This window comes from Colobus angolensis, unplaced genomic scaffold (assembly GCF_000951035.1).
Source record: "Colobus angolensis palliatus isolate OR3802 unplaced genomic scaffold, Cang.pa_1.0 Scaffold2, whole genome shotgun sequence".
Lineage (NCBI taxonomy): Eukaryota > Metazoa > Chordata > Mammalia > Primates > Cercopithecidae > Colobus > Colobus angolensis.
The window spans coordinates 538,022-550,482 of record NW_012115154.1 but is presented as its reverse complement, the minus strand read 5'-3'; the positions used below and the strand labels follow the sequence as shown (position 1 = coordinate 550,482).

Here is a 12,461-nt window from a genome sequence, read left to right as displayed (position 1 = left end):
GGCGCGGAGTGACGCCGCTGTGCCCGCTTGGCATCAAGGACATTCAGCCCGCGGGGGTGGGGACGAAGGGGAGCAGCCCCGCGTAGCCACCGCAGCCCCCGAGAGCCGCCGCCGCTGCTCAGACTCCGGGGTTGGGTGGAGGAAAGGGGTGTTCGGAATCGATTCCCATTTTCCGACCTTTTTGTTGGACATTACGCCCACCTTGGACGCCGCAAGAGGAGCTGTCAAGCCCCGCAGGCTCTGATTCGGCGCCCTCCGCGTTCCTGGGTTGCTCCCGGCTTCCCTGTGCCTCGGTGGAGTATTTGCGTTCGGGGCTGGGGCTGGAGGAGGGAGCCACACGCGCGCACACGCACACGTTCAGAGGAGGGCGAGAGGCAGCGGCATAGGCTTCATCTGCAGTGTCAATGCGGCGCTCCCGCTGAAGGAGGGAAACGCGGCGCGTCCAGGTAAGGAGCCGGCCAGCCGGGGAGCGGGGCCGGGCGGGCGGTGAGGGCAGCGCGGTCGGAGAGACCCGGGCCGGGCCAGCCCGGGAGTCTTCGGTGCCCTGGAGCCAGCCCGCGGCACACGCATACATACACACGCAGGCACACACACAGATCCACACCGGCACACACGGCGCTCGCGCACCTGCCCACGTCCCACCTGGACGCCCGCGGAGGTGCAGCGGCCGGGGCAGGGATTTCCCGGGTGCGTTCTCCTCTCACGCTCCCGGACTCAGACTTCTCTTTCCCGGGACTTTCGGGGTGGGATTCTGTGTATTCCCAGCTCTGCCTCCCACCCGAAGAGGTTGAGGGAGCGATTTTTTTAGCTCCCAGCCCCTTTCATCCCTAGCTGGGCTTTAAAACGGGAGAAGTCCTGGGAGGTCTCCGGAGACCCACCCAGTGTCATCGCGGCCCCGTGGCCTTTGGACGCCCTGGGATTTCAACGGGAGACAGAACCACAGATACTCGGACGCCTGTTTGGAGAGAGTGATGGCCCAACGCGTGGAGAGGAGGCCACATAGGCGGTTGGGGCTGCAGTTCTGTAGGGCGGCGCATATGGAACAGACACTGCGTTTCCCCAGTAAGAGGCAGCACAAACGCCTTTCTGAAGCATGGCACTGCTTCCCCAGGAATGCGCCGAGATTTCAGACAGAAAGCGGCTTAAAGCATCGCCGCGTATGTTGCTTGTCTAGGGAAGGTACGGGAGTCAGATCCTCCTTAAAAGGTATGACCTTATTCACAGCCTCAGTCCCTGCTTAGTAACAAGCAGACAGGGTTTGGAGACACAGGACTTGGGTCCCCTCTCACCTCCCTACCCTTCCTTGGCACATGGGGCTGCTTTCCCCCGTGCCTCCGGCTGGCGAACACCTGTCACATGCCTTTCAAGGTGTGTGTCTGAGAAAGATAACTAGAAAGGGGAAGCAGGAGGGGTGTAGTTCTCCAAAAGAGGAGGCTTCTCTCCCTCACGACCGCGGCGGGCGGCGGTGCCCACTGGAGGAGGCAAAGCATTCATGGGTCTGCCAGCTTCCCCCAGAGCCCAGGGCTGCTCCGAGTGTAGAATCACTTCACAGAAGCCCGTTCTTTAAGGTCCTATTTCCCGAAAGCATTTTCATTCTTTTTCTCTCTGGCTGGAGTTTCACAGGCTGCTCGTTTTAACTTTTTCTGGAGGAGGTGGGGAGTGTCTGGGGTTCTAAGAGGCTTTTCCATAGTTCCCTTCTTGGGGCCTAAGAGCAACTCATTTAGGGTCTCAGTTGTCATAGGGAGAAGAACATGAGCTCCAAAACAAATTTGGAATTGAATATACATGTACAAGCTCCTGCGTTTCTGGAGCTGTCCCTTTGAGGTACCTTTCTGGGCAACCTGATCATATCATTCTCCCCCAGAACTGAATAAGCTTGTACCCTCTGTCCAAGATCATGTGTTCAGAGTATCCCACAAACCCACCAGTAGAGAAAATATGTTAGGAGTCTTCCAGAACATGATGGGAGAGGAGCAAACATTCTTTTGAACAAGGAGGCCTCAGTGCTAGGCTCAGAATTTGGGTTGTTTTTGTAAATCCTGAAGATGGGGGCTGAATGAAAGGGCTTTTTCAGCACCCTGACTCCGCTATTTCCAAACTTTTTTCAGCTCCTGCAAAGGTCTCTGGCTAGGCTGGGGAGAAGCGCAGACGCCCCGGGAGGGAGATTGTATTCCCGCTGTGTGCTGTGTGAGCTGCCCTTTGATTGACTGAAAAGCGTAGATGGAATAAAGCAAATCTCTCACAATGGGGAGACCCCAGTAGGGGGAAGAAACCTTATTTGCTTTTTAAGCATGGTGGGCGTGTGCACACACATACACACCCAAGATATATACCCACATGCGTTCTCAGAGTCTGGCTAAAGGTGGTCAGCTCCCCCAGCCATGTGTGACAATGGGGTCCACTTCTGTCTTCCCGGCTGTGGAAGAAATGGAACATTTCTCCCCACATGCCCCTCGAGGGCGTGGACAGGTAGGTCCCTCCTACGTGTACAGCAGCACATGGTTTGCAATAGAAATAATGAGCTCCAGCAACAGTGGGTGCCTCCCAGGTAAACAGTCCCTCGTGAGACCTGGAAGAGGCAAAGGGATAGGGTACAGGATTTTCCTGAAATGTCTGCATCTTCCCTGCAGACCTCCACTCCTTTCTCTGCTTTCCTCCCTACCCTCTTTCCTTTCTCATGTATTTGCAGCCTCAGGATCCATCATTTTAATGCAAAGCCAGCAGTCATTATGCTGGTTATAAGCTAAACATCTGGGTTCAAACAATCTCCGCACTTTCTGCACTTAGCATTAGGTACCAATTTGGTTTCTAGGACAAGGCAGGCATTAATTAACATCTCTGTAAAGCGGAGTATATATCACGTTTTCCGGGCTCTCTTGCCCAGCCCTGGAGCATGCCATGCTGTCATTCACCCTCTCTGCCACTCTTCTGTGCCCTTCCTTTTAAGTTCTCTGAGGTTTTTCTCACTGGGAAGGGATTCACACTAGAAAAACTCCAGCCATGAATGCTTCTTTTCAGCAGACCCTCACTGCCTGGTAGATGGTGCTTAAGGCAGCTCTCCTGTGAGCACTAGGCGTAGGTCACCTGCAAGCTGCTCCTTCTTGCCCAATCACACCCTCCTGGGGCTCTCCTCTGTCCTCCCAGGACTTCACCCTGGATGCCCACCGGGACACTGCAGACATTTCCAGAGGACTCCAAGGCAGTCAACTTGTTTCCTTTCTCCTTCTCTGTGCCTTTCTGTCGCCTGCTGCTGCTACTCCCTGCAGACAGAGAAATCTGCACGGCAGAGTCTGCCTACATACACTTGGCCTGGGGATCCTTTTCATCACAACGAGGGCTGCTGGGAATGAAGTGGGGGCTTTCTAGGTTGGCAGCAGTCCTGAAGTGGGAGAGAGCTAAAGGCGCTGGGTCATTAACCGCTCTTGGTTCTTAGTTATCATCAGGCTTTGATGCAAAGAAATCGCAGCGGATCTCTCTACTTCTAGCCAGCTAGGGGGCATTTCTTAGCTGCTTCTCCCCGTCCTCACCTAGAGAAGGCATACGCAGACAATGAACATCAGAGACTTGTTGGAGTGGCTCTGTGGTGGGTTACAAGGGGGCGGCAGCAATACAGAAAACACGACCATGATCTTGGCTGTCATTAGACTATGCAACAGATGTGCCAGTGTCTCTTCTCTTCTTATTTGCGTCTGGTGCTACCCAATGTGAAACTGGCTCAGACCCTGGGCTATTGAGTAGGTTCATTTCCCTCCCTTGACACCTCCCTTCCTCTCCCTCCAACCCCCACTTCTCCGCCCCCACCATTTGCTAATCTACCTCTTGGCTTTGTGTGCACATCCGCCAGCCCATTCGCCCTCAAATTTGCGGCATTCCAAGAAATCAATATAACATGAATTTAACGACAGCTGGATGATTAAGTGTTATTTATATTTAAGAGCGGCATTTTAAAAAGACGTCTCACTAATAAATCAAACGGCTGTTTGGGAGATGCACATGATTAGGATAATTGGCCTATAGGCTCTATCGAGCTGTGCTTGGTCCCCACAGGGCCTCGTGGACAGGACACTGTCTCTTTAAAAGCTGCAAGCTCCACTGCTCCCTCCCGGGACTCCCACCTGATCCCCTCTAGCTGCCCAGACTTTCTCTTTCTTCTTTCACGTTGTCCTCACTGCCCAGGCTGTACCATTCAAGTTGTGGTAGGAAGGTGGAGCCTGTAGGGAGACTGAAGGGGGCTCTGCTGCTAAGTGGTAAGAGATGGATCTTGAAACGAAAGACAGGCAGGGGTCCTGATTCCCACAGCCCAGGCCTGTTCCTGAAGGAGGAGGCTGCTTCCCTGCCTCGTATAGAGCAGCCTGGAAGAAAAGCTTCCTGAGTCCCTGTGTAAGTCTGTGTAAGCCCCTACACCCCTGCCCTGTCCTGTGGCATCAGCCTCCCAAGGGAAGAGGCTGTGAGGATATTAGTATTGGTTTCAGTTCTTGTAAAAAGAATGGAACGAAAGATGATAATTAATGATGATGGTGGCCAATATTTATTGAGCACTCATTTGGGCTAGGTATCATTTAAGTAGTTTGCCTCATAACAACCCAGATAGGCTATTACAGTCCCCATTTCCTCCAGGAGGAAACTGAGATGCAGGAGGTTAAAGACTTTGTCCCAGATCACACAGCCACTTAGTGAGGGAGCCAAGTCTCACTTGTGAGCAGTCTGACCTTTCTCCTCATCACTGTGCTGGTTGCCTCCTTAGAATATATGTGTTCACTGTATTGCTGCCCCTTTGGGAGGTTTATGGGTGAGGGCTTGGGAGGAAGTTTAGAATATCTGGTCCTAGTCTCTTGCACTACCTCTGTGATGCCAGGCAAATGTATTTATTCATTGAGCCTCGATTTCCCCATGCATCAAGGGGGATGAGTCTTCTCTTTGGCTGTTGGTAGGTTATAAAATTGCATGGATCATTCTAGCAGAGTGCCCAGGTCCTAAGGGTGACTGTCACCTCATTTGGCAATTCCCATTTTCTCCCAGGAAAAAATAAGGAGTGAATGAACAAATTGAGTGAAGTCCCCATCTTTACTTTAGACTCTATGAGGCTCCAATTCTGATAGGAGTCTAGTTCTCCCTGCTGACTGCTTCAAATTGCTAGTATTGTGGAAACAGCACTTTCTCATTTCATCTTTAAAGTAGCTGTGCAAGGTAGGTATTGTTTATTCCCATTTTGATAGCATAGAAACTAAGGCTGAGAAGAGAGTTTAGGTGAGATGTCTAAGGCCCCAGGTTGCTAAGGGATGGATGGTTTTTTCACTCTTGGGCAAAGATTCTTACCATTACACCACTCATGATAGGTGCTTGACATTTGTTCAGTCATGCATTTATTACTCCTAGAGTTTCTGACTTTAGGATCCAGAAGCAGGGAAGAAATCTGTGCCTGGGGACATCATGCCATGCTGGGTGCCTGGATCCTATGGTGGTTGGAGCAGAGACTCATCAGATGTTGGTGCCAATGGACCATGTCGGGGGATAGCCATCCTGTAGCACTTAGAGGAATTTTGATAGGTCCCCATTTGCATGAAGAAAATAATTCAGACCTGAGATGGTGCAGGCTGAGACAAGGCATCAGGAATTATATCCTGATGCCAAAAGGTGTGGGTGTGAATCCCTGAAGGAGCCCATGGGCCTGGTTGGGTTCTGTCCCAATCCAAAGCCAGGGCTAAGCTCAGTCCCTCTGGTCCAAACGTTTTAGGAAAAATCCACAAGTGAGGCACTTTGGTTACTTGCTTTTTTTTTTTCTTTTTCTCCAAAAGACAAACTTTTATTCCATGCATTATTTCTTTGACTTCTCTACACTGTGAGGTGAGTGAAGGTTGTGTCCAACTTGAGGTGGCTAGAAGGGGTGTACCTGGAATTTCATCACCTCCCCTCTGAGGCAGCAGCAGGAATGAGTGGATAAAACACTGGCAGGTAACGTCCTGTGCAAACTGGAACCAACAGGTGTTGGCGAGATCTCAGGCATCCTCTCTTTTCCTTCTGAGCTTGGATCTTCCCCTTCCCCTCTATGGTGTTTTATCCATGAACCAGGATTCACAACAGCAAATTGGATTTGGGGATGTTTTGTCACTCCAACACAAAACAGATCACTAGCTAAGAGGATAGAGCCTCCTCAGTCAATGCGCTGAACATAGCCTCACTGAATTAATTCCCAAGGTCTTACAGTGTAGAGTATTTTCATTATGAAGTGCGAGGAGAGAAGCAGTTGAGGAAGAGGTCACTGGAAATTTAGGAAAGGAAAACCGTGGCAGTTGAAAGGCTTTCCTGGTCTTTGCTCAAGATCAGTTCCTTATCTGACATACTCACTGAACTCTTCTCGAATGAGCACAGCTGGATTTCCCTTTTGGTAGTGTGGAGGTTCAAACTAGAAGGTGAACCAATCATTCCTTGGCTTTGGCCCGGAGGCCAAGAGGAAAGAAGTAAGCAAGGCATAGCCGGTGGATTGCTTCCGTTCTTGTGGCAGGGTTAGTGAGAGGAGACAGTAGCAGACTTCAGGATGTGCAACTGAAGAAGCAGCCTGCCTGGAATGTCAGCTAATGTTGCTAGAGTCAGTTGGAGTTCATTTTCTTCCTCTCCATCTCAGACCTGCTTTCCTGAAAGTAATACTTAAAATAGAGCAGAGTTTCCCAAAGTATATGCTGTGGGGGAGTGAAAAGGCATTACATACAAAAAAGTTTCCACAGTCAAATAAGTTTGCAAAACCCTAGGTGTAAAGCAAAGCTGAAGTTACTCCTTGCTGCAGGACTTCTCAGATCCTTTAATACACTCACATGGATTGCGAAATCACAAAAGTAGGTATATTGTGTAGTGGACCTGGAATCCACTGAGAAACACTGAACTAAGACAGGCACTTTCCTATGTCTACTCTCAAATGTGAATAAAGAGGTGGCTTCCACAGTGAAAATTTCCACTGAACCTTTGCATTACGTAAACCAAGTACTGGATTCTGGTGATTGTGTAAGCATTAGGTTCTCAAGCAGAATTGTGCCAGGCAGGTAGAGAGTCCACCTCTGGCCTCAGCATTTGCTCAGCCTTCTTTAGAGCCTATTCTGCCCCTTGTCTTTCCAAGGAAAGAGACAGCTACTTAGGCACATGTCCATTTTCTTAGGTTCCTAGATGATTCCAATATGTCCCCTTGCTTAAAAACTACTGTTGTGGAAAAAGCTAGGCTTTGGATACAGATAATGTAGAAAACCCTAACTAAAGCATCTTGGGAAAAATCATTTTATGTTTCAGTTTATTGTTTATAAAATGAGGAGGTTAGTCTAGATTGGTGATTAAACATATTTTAATATGTATGCAGTGAAAGTCTTTGCTCCAGTGAAATTTTATATGGAATTCTAATGCACAAAACAGATGCAAGCAGGACTGTTCTTGTCAAACCTATGGAGAGCCTGGGCCTTGCCCCCTCTGCCTGTCTGTCCTTCACCCCAGTCACAGCCTGGGTTCCCTAGAAAATAGAGCTCAAGGCAGAAGCTGTGTGTTACCACTTTATTGAGGGGTTGGGTCCCCGGGAAGCAAAAGTGAAGCAAAGGAGGAGAGGTAGGGAAGGAAGAAGAACAAATAGTGTGTTACCAAGCTGGCCCTGGCTTCCCAGTGAAAAGCAGCTGGTGGCTCAGTCACTCAGGAGGTATCCAGGGAAGCCTGGTGTGAACACTATATCTCAGAATAGTCTGTGGTGGGGAGGCACAGCCGGCAGTTAATCCACGGGTCCTTCTGGTCTGCTGTAGCTCACTGGTCACAGGTCAGCCCACGAGGCATCAGTCAACTCCTCTCTCTTTGGGGTTGGGATACCAGGTCAAGCTAGAGCCTCTGTGGGTCAAGCCCTGGGGCTGGGGCTTCCTTGGCTCTCCCTGCAGTAGGTATGTCAGAGTTACCCCTGCAGGAGCTCAGCCTTTGCCTCTGAAGGAAGAAAAGACAGCAAGAACTTTAGAATCAGAGGAATGGCAGAAAGCATCACTGGGGCCTCTCTTGTCCGTTAGATACTGACCCTGTCTTCCTCCCTAAATACATATGCTTGCCCCTAACCACTGATTGATGTGAGCAACTCACTGACCTAGAGATGTGGGTCTGCGTTAGGGCATCTGCCTGAGAGTTGCGACTCCTAGAGGGTAGGGTCAGCCCCTGCTTCAAGGAGTGTCTTGTTTAATCAAGAGCTCAATTCATACTTTTTAATAATGGTGAAGAAGCTGCTACTGGCAGTGGCAATGATAACAAGGGGAACTGGAAAATGACTGCAGCTCAGAATTGGGGTGGGGTGGCGTGATGTCAGGTGAGACTCTGCAGATTTGGGCAGATACATAAATTGGGAGTCTGGGATAATAGTTTCCATGCAAGGAACATAAAGTTCTTCAGAACAGTGTCAGATGGCAAGACAGGGCAGGGTACTCCAATTAGGAGCCCCAGAATTCACGAGTCTATGTCAACACTAGTCGACTACACTGTGGGTTATCCAATTTAAACCCCAAATAGAAACCACATGAAGAATGGGTGCCAATCTGATATCTGGAGACTTTTCTAATGTTTTGGGACTTATTAAACAACAGCGAGCCTTCCGCATAGTGGTGTGTGACTATCTCAGGGACAGCACGGCTGCTGGGAAGCAGGGAGAGGTAGTAATGACCTCTGCCACCCCCCTAGTTTTCAGAAATAATGAAAGCATTGAAATATAATGCAACAGGGGACATTTCTGCATAAACCATTTCCTGTAAGTCATTGCCTTTAGCTAGTCCTGCCCCTCATCAACATTTTTTTACTACTCCTGTGCTTTGAAGGCCCTTTAGAGTCAGGCTGGGCAGAGGACTGATGGTCATGCTGTGCTTGTGACCTCTTTCCAGCTCTCTTGTCCATTAGATACTGACCCTGTCTTCCTCCCTAAATGCACTTGTCGCTAACCACTGATTGATGTGAGCAACTCACCGACCTAGAGACGTGGGCCTGCATTAGGGTGTCTGCCTGAGAGTTGCAGCTCCCAGAAGGTAGGGTCAGCGCCTGCTTCAAGCAGTTTTTGGTTTAGTCAGTAACTCAATTCATGCTTTTTAATAATGGTGAAGAAGCTGCTACTGGCAGTGGCAATGAAAACAATGGGAATCATGTATTTCCTTGTACTTTAGGTTGAGAGAGATCATTTCTTATTTCTTGTATACTCAGTGCCCAACCCAGAGCCTATCTTACTGGAAGCAATGGATAAATATTTGCTGTAAAAATAGAAGGAATAAATGGAGCAGGATAAGGTGGAGAAGAATGACCTTAAACATATCAATACTAGGGAAGTGTGAACCAGGCTAATATGGTGGGTTCTTGCTCTACAGCAGGGACAGAGCAGGGATCACATCAAGTCAGGCTGACTGGCTATTCCAGAGGATTCAGATGAATCCAGATGGGTGCAGGCTGAGCCCCTCAGTCACCCTCCAGCATCCTGGGTCATAATGGTCAGGGACAGGTAGGTGCAGTGGTCTTGCTCATGGATGCACATGATTAAATTATTTCTCTCTGTGCAAAACTCACTATGGGTTTAGGCGCTGATAGATTGGGGGGGAGGACCAAGCTGAATTTAGCAGAACATTCCGAAGGCTAGTCTATAAAATCCTCCATGGAAAAAACATTCTGTGATCAAGTAAGTTTTGCAAGCATCCTCTCTTTTGTCCTCTTCATGGAGATGCACAAGGACAAATTAAAGGCGAAGAAGACCTGTTTTTGGGAAACCTATTTATTCTTTGCCCACTGCTTTTCAGGTTATTGGGCCATGGGGATCCTTTTATGTGGGTATATTCAAGCCTATTGATGTCTCCTGGAAAGAGGGTTCCCTAGAAAGGCATTTTGGGAGATGGTGGCCTTCAACCGGAAGCTTTCAAGTTTTGGTTTACTTCAGAGGTGAAAAAACTGGAAGAATGAATTCACTATACTGATGAAATAGAGACTTGCAGGGACTTGTGGCCCCAACTTTCAGAGGCACTGCCTGCCTCTTGTCCTTGTCATTTGCTTTTGAGACTCCCAGAAATGACTGCGAATTCTCATAAAACTTTAGCGACCATGGCCTTGCGATCTGCCTTCAGGTGTATATTTCATAAAGAAACCATTTCGAGAAGTGTGAATGCCACTCTGACAGGTTTGTGGACATGTTTCCCACAAGTGGCACTTTTTGGTTGCACATAACAGATCAAGATGGATGTTTGCAACATATGTGAGTAATGACATTCACCTTCTCAATTTTTTTTTCTCCAGCTATACTTCTTGAATAAGAGGCTTCAATATAACTGACAAAGATAAATGTTCTTTATCAAATTAACAAAGGAAGCTTGAGTTATTAAGACACATCTCCCTAAACTTTGGATGGTTGAAACAAATTTTCTCTTGGGAAGAGAAAACTTTGCCATCCAAGAAAGGGCTGAGGATTTCTAATTAGACTGTAAATCCATGGTTTCCACCACTGGGTAGTGACCTGGGAGTGAAGTTAGGCATTTCCCATGGAAAGCATTTTCACCACCTGGCATTCATCTAACACAGGTAATGATTGTGTGTGTGTGTGTGTGTGTGTGTGTGACAGAGAGAGAGGGAGAGTGGGAGTGTGTATGTGGGTTGGGGTAAAAGGGGGTACCGTTTCAGTGGTATTTGGGTTTGAATCACTTGGGGACACTGGTAATTTACGTGCCCAATTATAGGCCCCCCCCATGCTTGGTACAGGCACGGTCCTCCTTTCCAGAGTGAATAACAGTTGCTAACACACACTAACAAAATTCCCCTGACGCCCATTCATAAAGCATTGCACTGGTGATTCTATCAGCATTAAACTGTTTGGTGACTGAGCTTAGAATTATAGGAATCGGAGAAATGAATTAGCAGTAAATCAAGTCTCAGCTGAGTTTGAACCCAACTGCAGTGAGTTTTAAATTAAAAATATCTTGCTATGATGAAGCAGTTGTAAGTCAAGCACTGGAGCTCTGTCGCTCTTGACTTTGGAGAAGTGTGGCAGCCACCCTTTGAAAGGAAAACCCTGACAACAGCTTGTATTGATTCCCAGCCATGCTGGGAAATTTCCACTTCGTTTCTTCTTCATAAACTGTTGACTTTCATTTTTTTTCAAAAAAAGGAATCCTATTTGCAGGAATACAGCAGGGCTTTGGGAGGTAGACAGGTGGGAGAGGGCTCAGGCCCACGGGGGACTATTCGTGGCATTCTCTTTGGTCCTCAGGAAGAGTCATGCTGAAGGGGAATCTGGGTCTGCGGGTGTCATGGTTTGTTTCCCTGCTCGGACCATATGTGATTCTTCTTTCTGGAGGATCTGTACAAAAAACAACAAAGAGAACACTTCAAGGAAGCTGCAAGACTGTCGTGTTGCAGTGACAATTGCAGTATAATAGGAAATCATTTATGTAAGTTACAGTGCCCTCTGAATGGAGCTTGTCAGAAATGTGGCTACGGTCTTTCCAGGCCTATTTTTGTTTCTTCCTGCAAAATAATCCAGAGGTTTTCATTTTCACAGCAATTGAAGAAATATTATGTACTGGCCAGGGAATACAGAAACTGAGCTTCTAATCCTAGGTCTGCTGAATGTCTTTCAGCGAGTGCCCTCTCTGGGCTAGGCCTCAATTTGTCCTCTTTAAAGCCAGGAATAAGCCCTTGCTGTTTCACACCTGCAGCCCAGGAGGTGAGGATGAATGTGGCCTTGCATATTAAAGAGTTGGGTGAGCATCAGAAGAAAGAGTCTGTTACACACAAGGTCAAAGAAAATCAAGACAAAGAGAATGAAAACTGAGCTTAGACCTCTCATCACACCTTTATCAGCTCCCGTGTGTTTGCTGAGCTGGCGAGGAGGTGTAAGTGATAAAAGCCACATGCAGAGGGTCAGAAAGGAGAATGTAGTAGGGATGGCAGGAGACAGTGGCAGGGGGTGGTCAGTGCAGGAGTCCAGAGGCCTGGGTCCCCGGAGAGATCTCTATTCCGGCAGTAGTAGGTTCAACTGGGGACTGCAGAAAAAGAAAAGGGTTCGTAACATCCCTCAATGCCTACATTTCACCAAGTTCCATGCACATATATTTGCATATTTTAGTAAGAGAGGTTGATATGATGTTATGAAATATTTAATCAATTAATTGATCAAGCAATTAGTCAATTCAAGCAATATTTATTGAGTGCCTACTATGTGCTAGGCACTATGTGAGAATTTGTGTAGAGATGAAAGACCTACTTCTGCCAGGAGGGAGTTCATGGCTAGTATGGCCACAACATATGTGGGAATAGAGAATTTACATGCAATGTGACAGGAAGTGAGATTGGGGCATGAAGAGGGTGCTCTGGGAATAGGAAGAGAGGCACCCATCTGGTTATGAAAAGCAGGACATGAAGAAGGGCTCCTGGAGAAGGAGGAGGAGGAGCAAGAAGAGGGGGAGGAGGAGGAGGAGGAGAAGGAGAAGGAGAAGGAG

General features: G+C 48.2%; 1 protein-coding gene across 3 annotated transcripts in view; it reads left to right on the top strand.

Annotated features, from left to right (window-relative positions):
- PLXNA4 (plexin A4) overlaps positions 1-12,461 on the top strand; it is a 516,386-nt gene that overhangs the window by 67,933 nt on the left and 435,992 nt on the right. For 2 of the 3 annotated variants that reach the window (XM_011941210.1, XM_011941211.1), the window contains exon 1: positions 13-446. The exons of the other annotated variant lie outside the window; for it this stretch is intronic. The gene's annotated coding sequence lies outside the window, so the exon portion shown is untranslated. Of the gene's footprint in view, positions 1-12; positions 447-12,461 lie in introns of those variants that run through there. 3 annotated transcript variants of the gene reach the window in all.